Source organism: Vicia villosa, linkage group LG1 (genome assembly GCF_029867415.1).
Source record: "Vicia villosa cultivar HV-30 ecotype Madison, WI linkage group LG1, Vvil1.0, whole genome shotgun sequence".
Lineage (NCBI taxonomy): Eukaryota > Viridiplantae > Streptophyta > Magnoliopsida > Fabales > Fabaceae > Vicia > Vicia villosa.
In genome coordinates this window covers 64,921,577-64,934,096 of record NC_081180.1, presented here as the reverse complement: position 1 = coordinate 64,934,096, position 12,520 = coordinate 64,921,577, and positions in this window count along the sequence as shown.

Here is a 12,520-nt window from a genome sequence, read left to right as displayed (position 1 = left end):
CACTTTCCTCGCTCAGTAATGAGGAACGATCAAAGGCTGAAATGGCATAAGAGAATAATGTCACTCTCTCATTCTGATATCCGCTGGCTTTCCTTATCCAAGGAGAGTGTTACCATCATCGACCGTTGTGGACAATATCCTGATGTGCCGTTACTTGGCATACGAGGGGGTATTACTTATAATCCTTGTTTGGCCTTACGACAGTTTGGTTACGCTCGAAGAGATGGTCCTCATCAGATGCTTTTACAAAGGGTTGTGTTTGATTATGAAGATGATACTCAAAATCACCGCCGGAAGTCTATACGAGCATGGGATATGGTGAACAGAATTGATAGCAAGAGCTTGGGGCAGAGAAACTCCATTCCTTTGGGGCCTTATCTTAGATGGGTGCGCACTCGTGCTCAACGTCTCGTCATGCCTTATCCATATGTCCTACCTGTGATAGTGGAGCCCGATTGCGAGGAAAAAGTTCCTCAAGTTATTGCTCATCCAGACATACCAACTGACATCGAAGAATTAAAGAGATCTTGGATTCAATTAAAAGAAGAAAGAGACACTTTTGAAGCTCAGTTTCGTGCTAAAGAAAAGAAAGTATTAGAGCTCACAAGGCTACTTCAAGCGGAGCAAGGCATCAACAACTTCATTGGTTCAAAAAGGAAGCGTCCATGGGAGACTTGAAGACTTTTGTTTTTATTATTTTATTCCTAGTTAAAACAAATTGCAAATTCTTTCCCTTAAGTATTATTAATAAAGTTTCTTTTGTTTTGTGTTAAACAAATTTGAATTCCAAGGTCCTCGAAAACATTGCATATGCATAATCATATCATTCATAAACATGGCATCACAGGTTTCACAAAAACAAATGCCTCATTTTCCCGCTGTTTATTTCAGCAAGGAAATGGATCTCGAACAATCTGTCAAAAATCTTCAGGCTCAGAATAACCAGTTCCAGAAAATAATCTTTCACTTGGCCAAGGGGCAAGAAGAATTAAAGGCACTTCTGGCCGAGAAGGAGAAGGACCAACAAAGGGAGCAAGGTGGGCATGATAAATGGAAATCCAAACCTAAGCGGTCATTCACTCCGTTACCCATGCCGCTGTCTCAAGCTCTGCAACAACTGCTCAATCAGAACTTGATAACTCTATTGCCTCCATATTCATTTCCTACTAATCCCGCTCCTGGGTATAAGTATCATGCAAGATGTGCTTATCATTCGAATAGTCCTGGTCATGATACAGAGGATTGTGGACCGTTGAAACACAAGATTCAAGACTTAATTGATGAAAATATCATTGACTTCAACTCACCTGAAGAACCTCGCATGACTAAGGTTGTGTACAATCGAAAAGGTCGCAACGAACACAATCAATCTGTGGGGACATTTCTGATCTCTACACCAGTTCCACAACAAAGATGCAAGTCAGATGCACCTAGGCGTCAATTCACAAAAATCAATATGACGCTGGCTCAGGCATTACGACACTTGTTGAAGTTAGAGTTGATTACTTTGAAGGACCCTCCGAAGAACCCTAGTACTTCTTCTTCTCGTTATAATCCTAATGCAAGATGTGCATATCACTCTAATAGTCCTGGACATGACACTGACAATTGCTGGACATTGAGGAACAAGATTCAATATATGATCGATGCTGGTGAAATTGAATTCCCTCATCCCAAGATTCCTGCAGCGATCAATGCTCCCATTCCTGGTCACCACAAGATTGATTAATGTTTAGAAGGATGAACTTTTTAGATCATTAGATTTACTCTCATTTGCGATTTCCTTTCCTGTTTGTTTAAACAATTGGAATTATGATAGACATTATCTGTTTTAATAATCATCATCAGTGCATTACATATGTTTGTCTTGAATAAATTATTTCGTTATCACTCATTTTAAATTATGTTTTTACTTTGCATGTGTTTTGTGATATTCAACTCCTGCTAAAGTTGTAAGCCTTTTAAGGGAGGATGACGAAAACGATACCGCAACCTCATACAGTATGCTTTTGAGCGGACTATGCTGACGATGTACAGGCATTGTTTCAATTCCTAAACAGCGGAGATATAAGGATGTTAATCCCTCGTCAACCCCCTTTGAGCCTAAGAAGTAGAAGTTTCTTTTTTTTTGTATTAAAACCCTTGATCATAACCTGGGGCAGGGTAGTTCTCAGTTTAATTTGGCTGTGCATTCTATTTTAAGAGAATCACTCAGTACACCTTTCAACAAGGATTTCAATCACAAGCATTCATCCGCACACATCAAAGGAGTGTTGGAGATGTCAATGAAAAGACAATGATGGTTCATCAATCATCAAACAAGGCAGTTAATATCTTTCAAAAGGGAAAAAATGAAAAAACATATACACCAAGAAAAGCCCGCTAAGTCAAAAATCAAAAAGGTGACTTAGGCAAAAATCAAGGCATCCCGCTGACTGTAATCTAAAAAGAAAAAAAACACAGTTCAGGCAAAAATTAGGGATATCAAAAGGATGAAAACAGAGAAGTCAATAAGTTCCTGAACAACACAATGTTGTAACTACCAAAAGGAAGAAGTGACTGCCATCTCAAAAGTTATCTTTGCTTGTGAACCATCATCATTATCAAAGGTGCAAATCCAAAAGTCTCTTGGAACCTGAATGCATAAGTTTGATTTAGCTGAGCTTAGGACTGAAGATCATCACGAAGAGGGGTGGGTACAATAAACTTTGAGCCATTATCCTTTGTTTCTTAAAACCGTGAACCAAGCCACGTTACAACCCTTGAAAGTCCTAATTGAAGCATGGTTAGTTCGAAAGCGTACTGTCACCAAAAGGGTATCCTGACTCCTTAAGGTTTACCAAAAAATGCTGAGTTGATATTTCTTTTTTACAAACATCACATTGTTACAAATATCATGCTTTTACAAATGTCATGCTTTATTACATCCTGTTTTAAATGTTTCAAAAAGAAACTCAAGACAAACGTATGCATTGCATCTCATGAATTCATTATTAAACATATTCTGCTACATAATTTCAAAAGTTAGCATCAGAAAAAACTTGCACAGGGTACAACTAATGACTGAAAGTTATCCTGATAGACAAAATTACTCCGAGAAGCGATGTCTCTACGTATACAAGGGGCATGGCCCGTTTTGCCCAATCAATCTGGGGCAATCAAGTCAAGAGTCGAAGAATCTCTCAAATGCCAAAAAGTCAAGAGGCATACATCGCAAGAGGGTTTCGAACTATGTCACGATCAAATCTGGGGCAATCAAGTTAAGATTCCGAGAATCTCTTATGGATACTCGAGCAATCAGGGGCACGCATCCAAGTATACCTAAAGATACCCCCCAATCAACATGGGACATTGTCTTGAGCCTATGAGCGCTGGGAGCATATCACCCATAGTGTACCTTTCATAAAGTCCTCGCGAGGCGAATCTTACCAAAGTTCCTGCTAACTGGGGGCAAATCTATGCAAGTCCAGTTTGACATCTTCGATCAACACTCATTGGCACGTTCTAATCAACACAGATCCAGGAATGACAAGTGCTATAATACTGGGGGCAACTCTCAAGACACCCATGTCCCCCCACAGAGCCAGGTTCATAAAATCACATCCCCACAGATCCAGGTTCATAAAATCACATCCCCGCAGAGCCAGGTTCATAAAATCACATCCCCAACAGAGTTGACATCTTCAACACCACCGACACTTTGTTCTTCTCCAACATGGCTTACTAATATCTTTCATCCCCAGTCAGGATCCATCAAATTACTATTCATCCCCAAGCAGAAGTCATAAATCCCCAACTAAACATCTTCAAGACAAGACCAGACGTCAAAATCACAAAGACATAGAGATTTAGTTTCTCGAAAAAGACAACATAAATCATATTTCGCATACCATACGGCACAAACATATTCATACATCGCATACATCACCTCATAAACATACAAAGTCTCTCATTTATTTTGAGGTGCTCATTACATAACACATGCATCATGACATAAGAAAACTAACCTTTACTTTTCAGGATATTGCTGTCTCTGTTTTCAAAGTTAAGTCGACACCTTTGACGGTTCCTTAACGACCTTTCAGAATTAAGTCGATACCTTTGACGGTTCCTTAATAATCCATTTCAAAGTTAAGTCGACACCTTTGACGGTTCCTTAACGACCTTTCAGAATTAAGTCGATACCTTTGACGGTTCCTTAATGATCAACATTTCAGATCTAAGTCGATACCTTTGACGGTTCCTTAATGATCTACCTTTGGAAGTTAAGTCGATACCTTTGACGGTTCCTTAATGATCCACCTTCATAATTAAGTCGATACCTTTGACGGTTCCTTAATAATCCATTTCAAAGTTAAGTCGACACCTTTGACGGTTCCTTAACGACCTTTCAGAATTAAGTCGATACCTTTGACGGTTCCTTAATGATCAACATTTCAGATTTAAGTCGATACCTTTGACGGTTCCTTAATGATCCACCTTCATAATTAAGTCGATACCTTTGACGGTTCCTTAATAATCCATTTCAAAGTTAAGTCGACACCTTTGACGGTTCCTTAACGACCTTTCAGAATTAAGTCGATACCTTTGACGGTTCCTTAATGATCAACATTTCAGATTTAAGTCGATACCTTTGACGGTTTCTTAATGATCTACCTTTGGAAGTTAAGTCAATACCTTTGACGGTTCCTTAATAATCCATTTCAAAGTTAAGTCGACACCTTTCACGGTTCCTTAACGACCTTTCAGAATTAAGTCGATACCTTTGACGGTTCCTTAATGATCAACATTTCAGATTTAAGTCGATACCTTTGACGGTTCCTTAATGATCTACCTTTGGAAGTTAAGTCAATACCTTTGACGGTTCCTTAATGATCCACCTTCATATCTAAGTCGATACCTTTGACGGTGCCTTGATGATATGCTTCGAATATTAAGTCGGTACCTTTGACGGTTCCATAAATAATCCAATTCAGACTTGAGTCGATACCTCAGACGGTTCCTCAACATTCAAAGACTAAAAACAGAAACCTCGCAACAATCAATACTCCAACAACTACCAGATGGCATCTACAAGCCCATCTCCGACAAAAGTCCCTCCTTCCCTAGGGCAAATTTCTTAGTATTCTAGTGTTCAATCACCTTCTACCTTCAGATACCGACTGGCATACAAACCACTCTACATCTTCAGGTTTAAGATAATTGAACAGGGGCAGCTGTCATACCCCAAAATTTGCCCTCTAGATTTTGTTTTCTTGCGTAAGCTTTGCATATCATTTGCATCTTGCCATTAAGTTAATTTTGCATTTATTCAAAAAATCGAAAATATGCATTACATATTCATCGTTGCGCATTTTGTTCGTTTTTACGTTTTAATAATATTTTCGGTTTACTAATCCTTTTTAGGTTTACAATTCTAATTTTAATTCAATTTAGATTTAAGTTGAATTTTAATTAAAATTAGTAAATCATTTTATCATATTGTTATTTGCATTTGTTCTATTTCCTTTTGTTTTTTAGGTACAAACAAATATAAGGTCCATTGAGCTTAAATTGATCCAAGCCCATTTCTTAATTTAACCTAATTTTCATTATAAATAAACTATTTTACTAACACGGAGGGGGAAGAGGAACCCTGATCTTTCAACCCTGAATTGCCACTCTCTGAAAAACCCTATTCTCGTAGAAACCAGGATAGTTTTCTGTCAAAAAAAAAACAATCCTAATCCTGCTTCCACCACTCTTTCTCGTTCAATTAACATCCATTCTCCACCGTGTTCACTAAAAAAGAAACCTTCTTGTAACCAAAGTTCATGCACATTTTTGTACAGAAGATACACTTGTTGTTGTTGCTTTTACGGAACAATAACTTTTCACAAACCCATCGATTCAAACCACAAAAAAGGAATTTACAATCTGCATCTAACCACCATTCATTAACTTTACCATCATCTCCAACATCATCCAGTGATTACCTGCGAATCAACACCCTGTTGTAACCTTCAGGGACTTAACTCTCCAACATCACAGCTCCATTAACAGTATACATGCGCTTTCACGACTCAACATATCATCTAGCATCACCGTAAAATTCCGCGCGTGGCAACCTTCAGCGAGCACTTCCTCCAATCTTCATCATTGCATTTAGAATGGGACCGAAAGGGTTTGTTTATGGGTTGAGTAGAAGAGCAGAACAGAGAGCCATCACCGGAAGCCCCGCGAAAGACCGCCACGACCAACCATCAAGGCTGCCGCGCGGTAGAGTCAAGACATCATGGCATCAGTAACCACAAACATCGCAGAAGCAAGACATCACGGCGACGACGTCAACTCGACAACGGCATTCAAACAACAGCATTGCAAAGAGCAGAATAGCGTTACACTCATCAACCTTCGCATTCAAATCGTGACCTGCAATTCATTGCAATAATCATCAGCCCTCCGATTCAAGCTGATTCACGCACTTGAAACAACATCAACAGCAACTCGAAACGGAAAGGTAGTTGGCAAATCGGAAGAAACATGATCCAGCCGGAGTCAGCCACCGCCGCCGGCCACCGTCGGTTCCTCCGCTGTCAGCACACGCACGCGACCTCCTCCAATAAAGATCTCGGCTGCGACGGCATCTCCAGATCGCACAACAACATTCTTCATCACTACACAATCCTCAACGCTTCCCTCGCTTCGATTCAGCCACGAACCTGCAGTTCCAAATCACAACAAACTCAAAGTAAAGTCACAGCACCACCATCTTCACCGGACAGCCACCGCCGTTTGAAGAGAGAAGCGGTGATATTGAGTGAGAGAGATGAAGAGAAAGGCGGGGATGCTTACTATGGCTATCGGTTCCGTTTGTGCTCGGATCCAAGGTTGGTAATCAAAGAATGGAGGACGGCATCGGTTTCGTGAGGAAGGTGAAGAGGAAATTTGTTTCAAGACGTGTGAGGTTACTGAACTATCTCTTCTTTTAATTCTTATCTTGTTTTCTATTTTATTTTATTTTATTTTTTTTGTTGTTTTTTATCATCTTTTTTATAGAATACTAAAACAAAAAATATTAATCTCAATTTAATTTAGTTATTAGATTTTACTTGATTAGGATTGACTTTAGTTAGGATTAACTTTAGATTAGTTAAATTTAGCTTTAGAATTAATTTTTAGGGTTAATTTAAAATTACGTTTTATCTAATTTAATTTTAGATTTTTTTTAGTTTCCCTAAAAATACTTAGTTTTAATTAGGTTAGTTGTTTTCCATTTTCAATTAATTAGTAAATTTAGATTTAAGTTAAAATAGGATTAATTTAGCCAATTAACTTTGTTTATTTATTTAATTAGGTTTAGCTAAATTGAATTAGAATTAGATTTCTAGATTAATTTTCTAACCCTTAAGGTCTTAGGTAGGTGTTATCCATTAACGGTAGGTCTAGGTTTCTTGCCCTTAAACTTTTTAGTCACTTTCTTCCCTCTTTTCTGCCTTTGCTTTGTCATTTTTCAGGGTTAACCCCGAGGCTTCCTCCGACTGCCAACCATATCAGATCAAATCAAAAGCTAAGTTCTATTTCGTATTTATTTTAAATAATCATTCTATTTTATTTTGTTTCTTTTATCAAATTAGGGTTAAATTTGATTGCCATTGAATTAGCCATACACTCACTGCGTCCTATTATCTTCTGTCAATTCTCAGATGGTCAGAGTCAATGCTCAAGGCAAACCCCGACTATCAACCTTCATCAATCGAAGCTAAGTTTCTTTTACCTTTTTTCTTTTATTGTTGTTTTTATTGATTAGGGTTAACCATACCTGCATTGGAACCGATAATGCACTCACCTCTTTCTGTTTATTCTTCCTTTTCCAATTTTCAGGGTTTGTCAAATTGTCAAAGCTACGAGTATCGGTAACCCTAAACCATAACCCTGATATTTTCTATCTTTATTATTACTTATGTCAAACCCTATTAAGGGATCCGCTGGTTTCATTGTCCCCTTCCCCATATTACTGTTTCTTGCCTTATATTATCTGTGTGGTTAGTAAAATAGGGAGTGACAACTACTAAATTGAATTAGCCTCATTAATTTACAAGATAATATAATTGAATATAATCACGTGATTGGTGCACACACGCACGCTTTTGGGTAACCCTCTATGTTGCCTTGTTGCCTGTTGCCTGTTGCCTGCTGCCTGTTGCCTTTGTGTTTTTTGCAGAATAAGCCATGTCCCTCAAATACGAGGATACCTCAGCCATGCTGCCTCGATAATTAAAGGTCATACGACCCTAAATGATGCTGCCTTCGATACACAAATATGACCTCGACCCTCGGAAGTTGCCTACGGAAAAAGGCTGAGGTATCTTCTGGCTGCCTACGAATAAAGCTTATTCTGATCCTTGCCTTAGACTACCTGCCCTCCTATGGCAAGGGACAGTCTTATGGCAAAGGATATTTCGATGACCCTTCTACCTCCAAACGAAAGGCTTCCTGCCCTCTTATGGCAAGGATAGACCCTTTCATTCTGAAAGGCTAAAAAGAGACCTATCATCTGAGTTTAAGGTAATTGCCCCTAATTGCCTTGCAATGCTCATCTTTAATATTCTTTCTCACAATTCTTCGAAAACTGGCTACGCTCATTTACGAGCTAAAGTCCACTTTTTTCTTTCATCTACCTTTTTTTTAAAAAAAAAAAACAAACGAGCAAGCAAAGCAATTAAGAGCCCATGGAAGACCATGGATGCAAAGGGTGCCTTACACCTTCCCTTTGCATAAATTACCCCCCGAACTTAGATTTCTTTAAAAAGGTTTTTTTTCTGTTTCTTTTTGCCTTTCCGAATTTGTTTGGATAAAATAAAAGTCGGTGGCGACTCTTGCTTACCGCGACATTTCGATTGATAAATAGTCAGTTCACCGTATTACAATTATCATCATCAGAATCCATAAATATGACAGGCTAAAGATGTTGTGGACGATTAGCTACCTTAGGTAAAACTAAGTAGGTAAATATAACTCTCAATTTTAATAAAAATATATCTAGGCAACAACTGATAAGTCATCTTTGCAAACAAAAACGTTGTTTACTATCAACCCTAAGGGATAGAATGATCTCTCCTAAATCAAAAATGTCCAATATTTTTTAGTAAAAATTCTCTCTTCAAAATCATCTTAACACTCCCTTCCCTAGGAAAAACGATGAATATAAGAAAACACTAAAAAACATTTTTAGTTTTGAAAAAAAAACCCTTATAACTTGTTGTCATGATATAAATATACTAATATTAAGAGAAGAACCTGCACACTTAGTTTCTTCTAAGTTATCTAACCTTCCACAACAAAAAATTTAGCCACTAATTATCATAGGCAAATAGTTGGATTAAGAAATCTACCTTAATTTTGAACCAGGTGATGATACCAGAAATGTAATATAGCGGAATGAGGATCGAAATTTTAAGTATTTTAGTGATAGAGGATAGATAGAAGACAAAGCATATATAAAAACTTTGTTATATTATTAAAAATGTGTGCTTACATAAGAAAAGAAATTCCTTTTATATAGGAATATAAAAGCTTATTATTTAAGTCGGAAAGAGCTATCTATGATAACTGGTTACAACAAACAAAGATGAAGACATAGCATAAGATCGAAATGATTTATTATATATATGATTTATTACTAGTGCAAAATGGTTTCTTATAAAAAAATGAAGGAAGGAACCAAGAACATACCAAATGAAAAATAATTATTTTCTACTCCTTCAGTCAAATATTAGTATAAAAATAATTTTATATTTTTCTTTTTTAGTACGATGCTAATTATATATTTTTAGTCAATCGTATTTGTATTAAATTTAATTTAAAAAAATGTTAATAAAAATATTATTTGATTTATGCAATTTTTAATTTATGAGGAGTGTTTTTGTTGCATTGAAAACAAATAAAACACTTTTTATGAATGAGTTTCAACGTCAAACAATCAATGGGAGAGACAGAATGGGTCATAGATGAAGAGGGAAAACGATACACCTGTTATGTGAAAAAAATATCTTTGTTGTACGTATTTATTGCTATAATATGTGAAAAAAATATCTTTGTTGTACGTATTTATTGCTATAACTATTAGAAATATGGTTCTTGGACACATTTTTAAATTTCCGAGACCAAATATGAATAAAGTATTCATCAAATTTTGTTTTTTATTAATTTCTCACTCTATACATATCAAGTCATCAATTATAAATGATGCCACAGGGTTAATTTTTAGATTTTCAAATAATATTACTTTATATTTTGGGAGAGGTTTCGCTAATTTTGAGAGTCACTTTTCACTAATTTTTTCTCTTCTCAAGAGCATTTTTTTAGCGTCTATCTTTTCTATAACAAAGCTTTCTATTTCGCATTTAAATTTCATCTTTTTGTTATACTCTACTCTTTTTAAGGATTCTTCTTATCCTGAGCTTGTTTCATAACTGATTTTACCATGGACAATATAAATGATCTTCTCGTAAATTTGTCTCGCAATTTTTGGAGTACTGATTTTCCACTTTAGATAGGGAAGAAGTGTTTTCTAGTTTAGATTCTCGTCGCCAAGTGTATAATCACTCAGTTCCAGTTGTTATTCTGGTGTCTAGTGACTCTCAGTTTGGGATATTTTCTATGATGCTTTTTCTCTTATGAGGATGTTAGTAGGAGCTTCAACCTTCCCTGCTTTGATTACCGTAGAGATAGAGGTCAGTACTTTGAATGGGGAAGAAACTTGAAATTTCATCAAGACTTACCATTTTATTTTGAATCGAGAGTCGAGTGATGCTGAGATTAAGAAACATATGGCGCATGTGGATGTGTAAGATGAACTCTGTCTGTGTAGCCCCAGGCGAAGGCAAATATCCATCATGGTAGAACTAGCAAATTATATGTAATTGAATGACTGATATGATGACTCTGGGTAGACCAAACATGCATATAATTTATTGCCAATAGAAACGTGGAATCCTCCCTATCGTTATTTTTGAGACGGCATTCGCCTCTACCCACTTTGTGAAGTAGTCTACTTTGACGATAAGGAACTTCAGTTGCTTTGACACCAACGAAAAAAGAACTTAGGATATCTACGTCCCACTAGTAAAATGACCATGGCGATGTGACGAAGTGAAAAGCCTCGTATTTGATATTAGTATTGAGTCTTTTTTAATAAGTCAATAATTATTATAAATAATATTTTTCTATCATCTTTTACACATAATCACATATTCAACATATTTAACTCATATATATAAAATCAGCTTGTAAGGTGAGGGGTGTAACGCCCCCAATTTAGATTATCTTATTTATTATTTATATTATTTATGAATTTGTGTGTTTATTTAATTATTATGTAGCAATAATTAAATTAATTTGGGTGGTAGGGTGTGTGACCTTGGGAGGGAGTGTAGAGAGTAATTAGAAATTGGTAGATTTTATTTAGAATTATTTTATCAATTAAAATAATATTTTAGTTTTATTATTTAAATAAAATAGTAAGATAAAAAGGAAAATAGGAGTTTGTAGAGATATTGAGAACAATGGGGAAATTAGAAAAAAATGTGAGGGTAAGGTAGGAATATCCTAATGAAGAAATTAGGTTTTTATCTTAAAAGGGAAGTTAGAAGAAAAGAGTTTTATCACTATGTAGAATTGTTGAGAAAAAGAGTAAGAAGCAAGCGTTTGGGAGAAGGAGACTATAGCTTGAAGAAGGAAGAACACTCACTCTAATCTGAATTCAGTTTTGCTATTAAGAATATAAGGTAAGGGGGAGAACAATCTGAATAAAAGGTATATGCATGAGGGGTAGGGTAGAAGAGTTCTTAACCTCCAATAGGTTATTTCACATTGATTAAATCTAAGTCTTTGATGTTGTTATGATGATACTGGCTGAATTGATAATGAATTTTTCGTGTATGATTATGTGTGATTTTACTATTTTGAAATCTTAATATTTTCCACCATTGTTGAAGATTGAAGCTTTGGGGTTAATATGTTTTCGAGAAAATTAAGAATTATATGTGTTAAATTGTTGTTTAACTCATTAGTTAATTGCAGTACATCAAATTTTGAGACTAGAGCTTTTTCACAGAATTGAAATCGAAGGTCTCGAAGGCCTCCAACGATGAGAAAACGCATAAATTATGCATTTTGCAGTTGGGAGTCGACACACATGTCGTATGGGTTGACCCATACTGAGTCGTTTGTAAATTCAGACTTTCTGTTCTTTTGAAGTCGACACATAAGTCTCATAGGTCGACACATAAGTCCCATGAGTCGACGCATGCTCCCTAGGAGTCGACACATACTGGGCAGAATTTGAAAAAAAATTATCATTTTAATTTAAGTTGTATTCCCCAACGACTTTGGCCATAACGTTTGATCCGTAAGTTCAAATGAGTTTTCGTTTGAAGCGTTGGAAAGCTAACATGAATTTTTATCAAATAGAATTATTTTTCAGGGTCTGAATGTGTTGTGATAACCTGAGTAATGGATGTGGATTACATGGATTGTT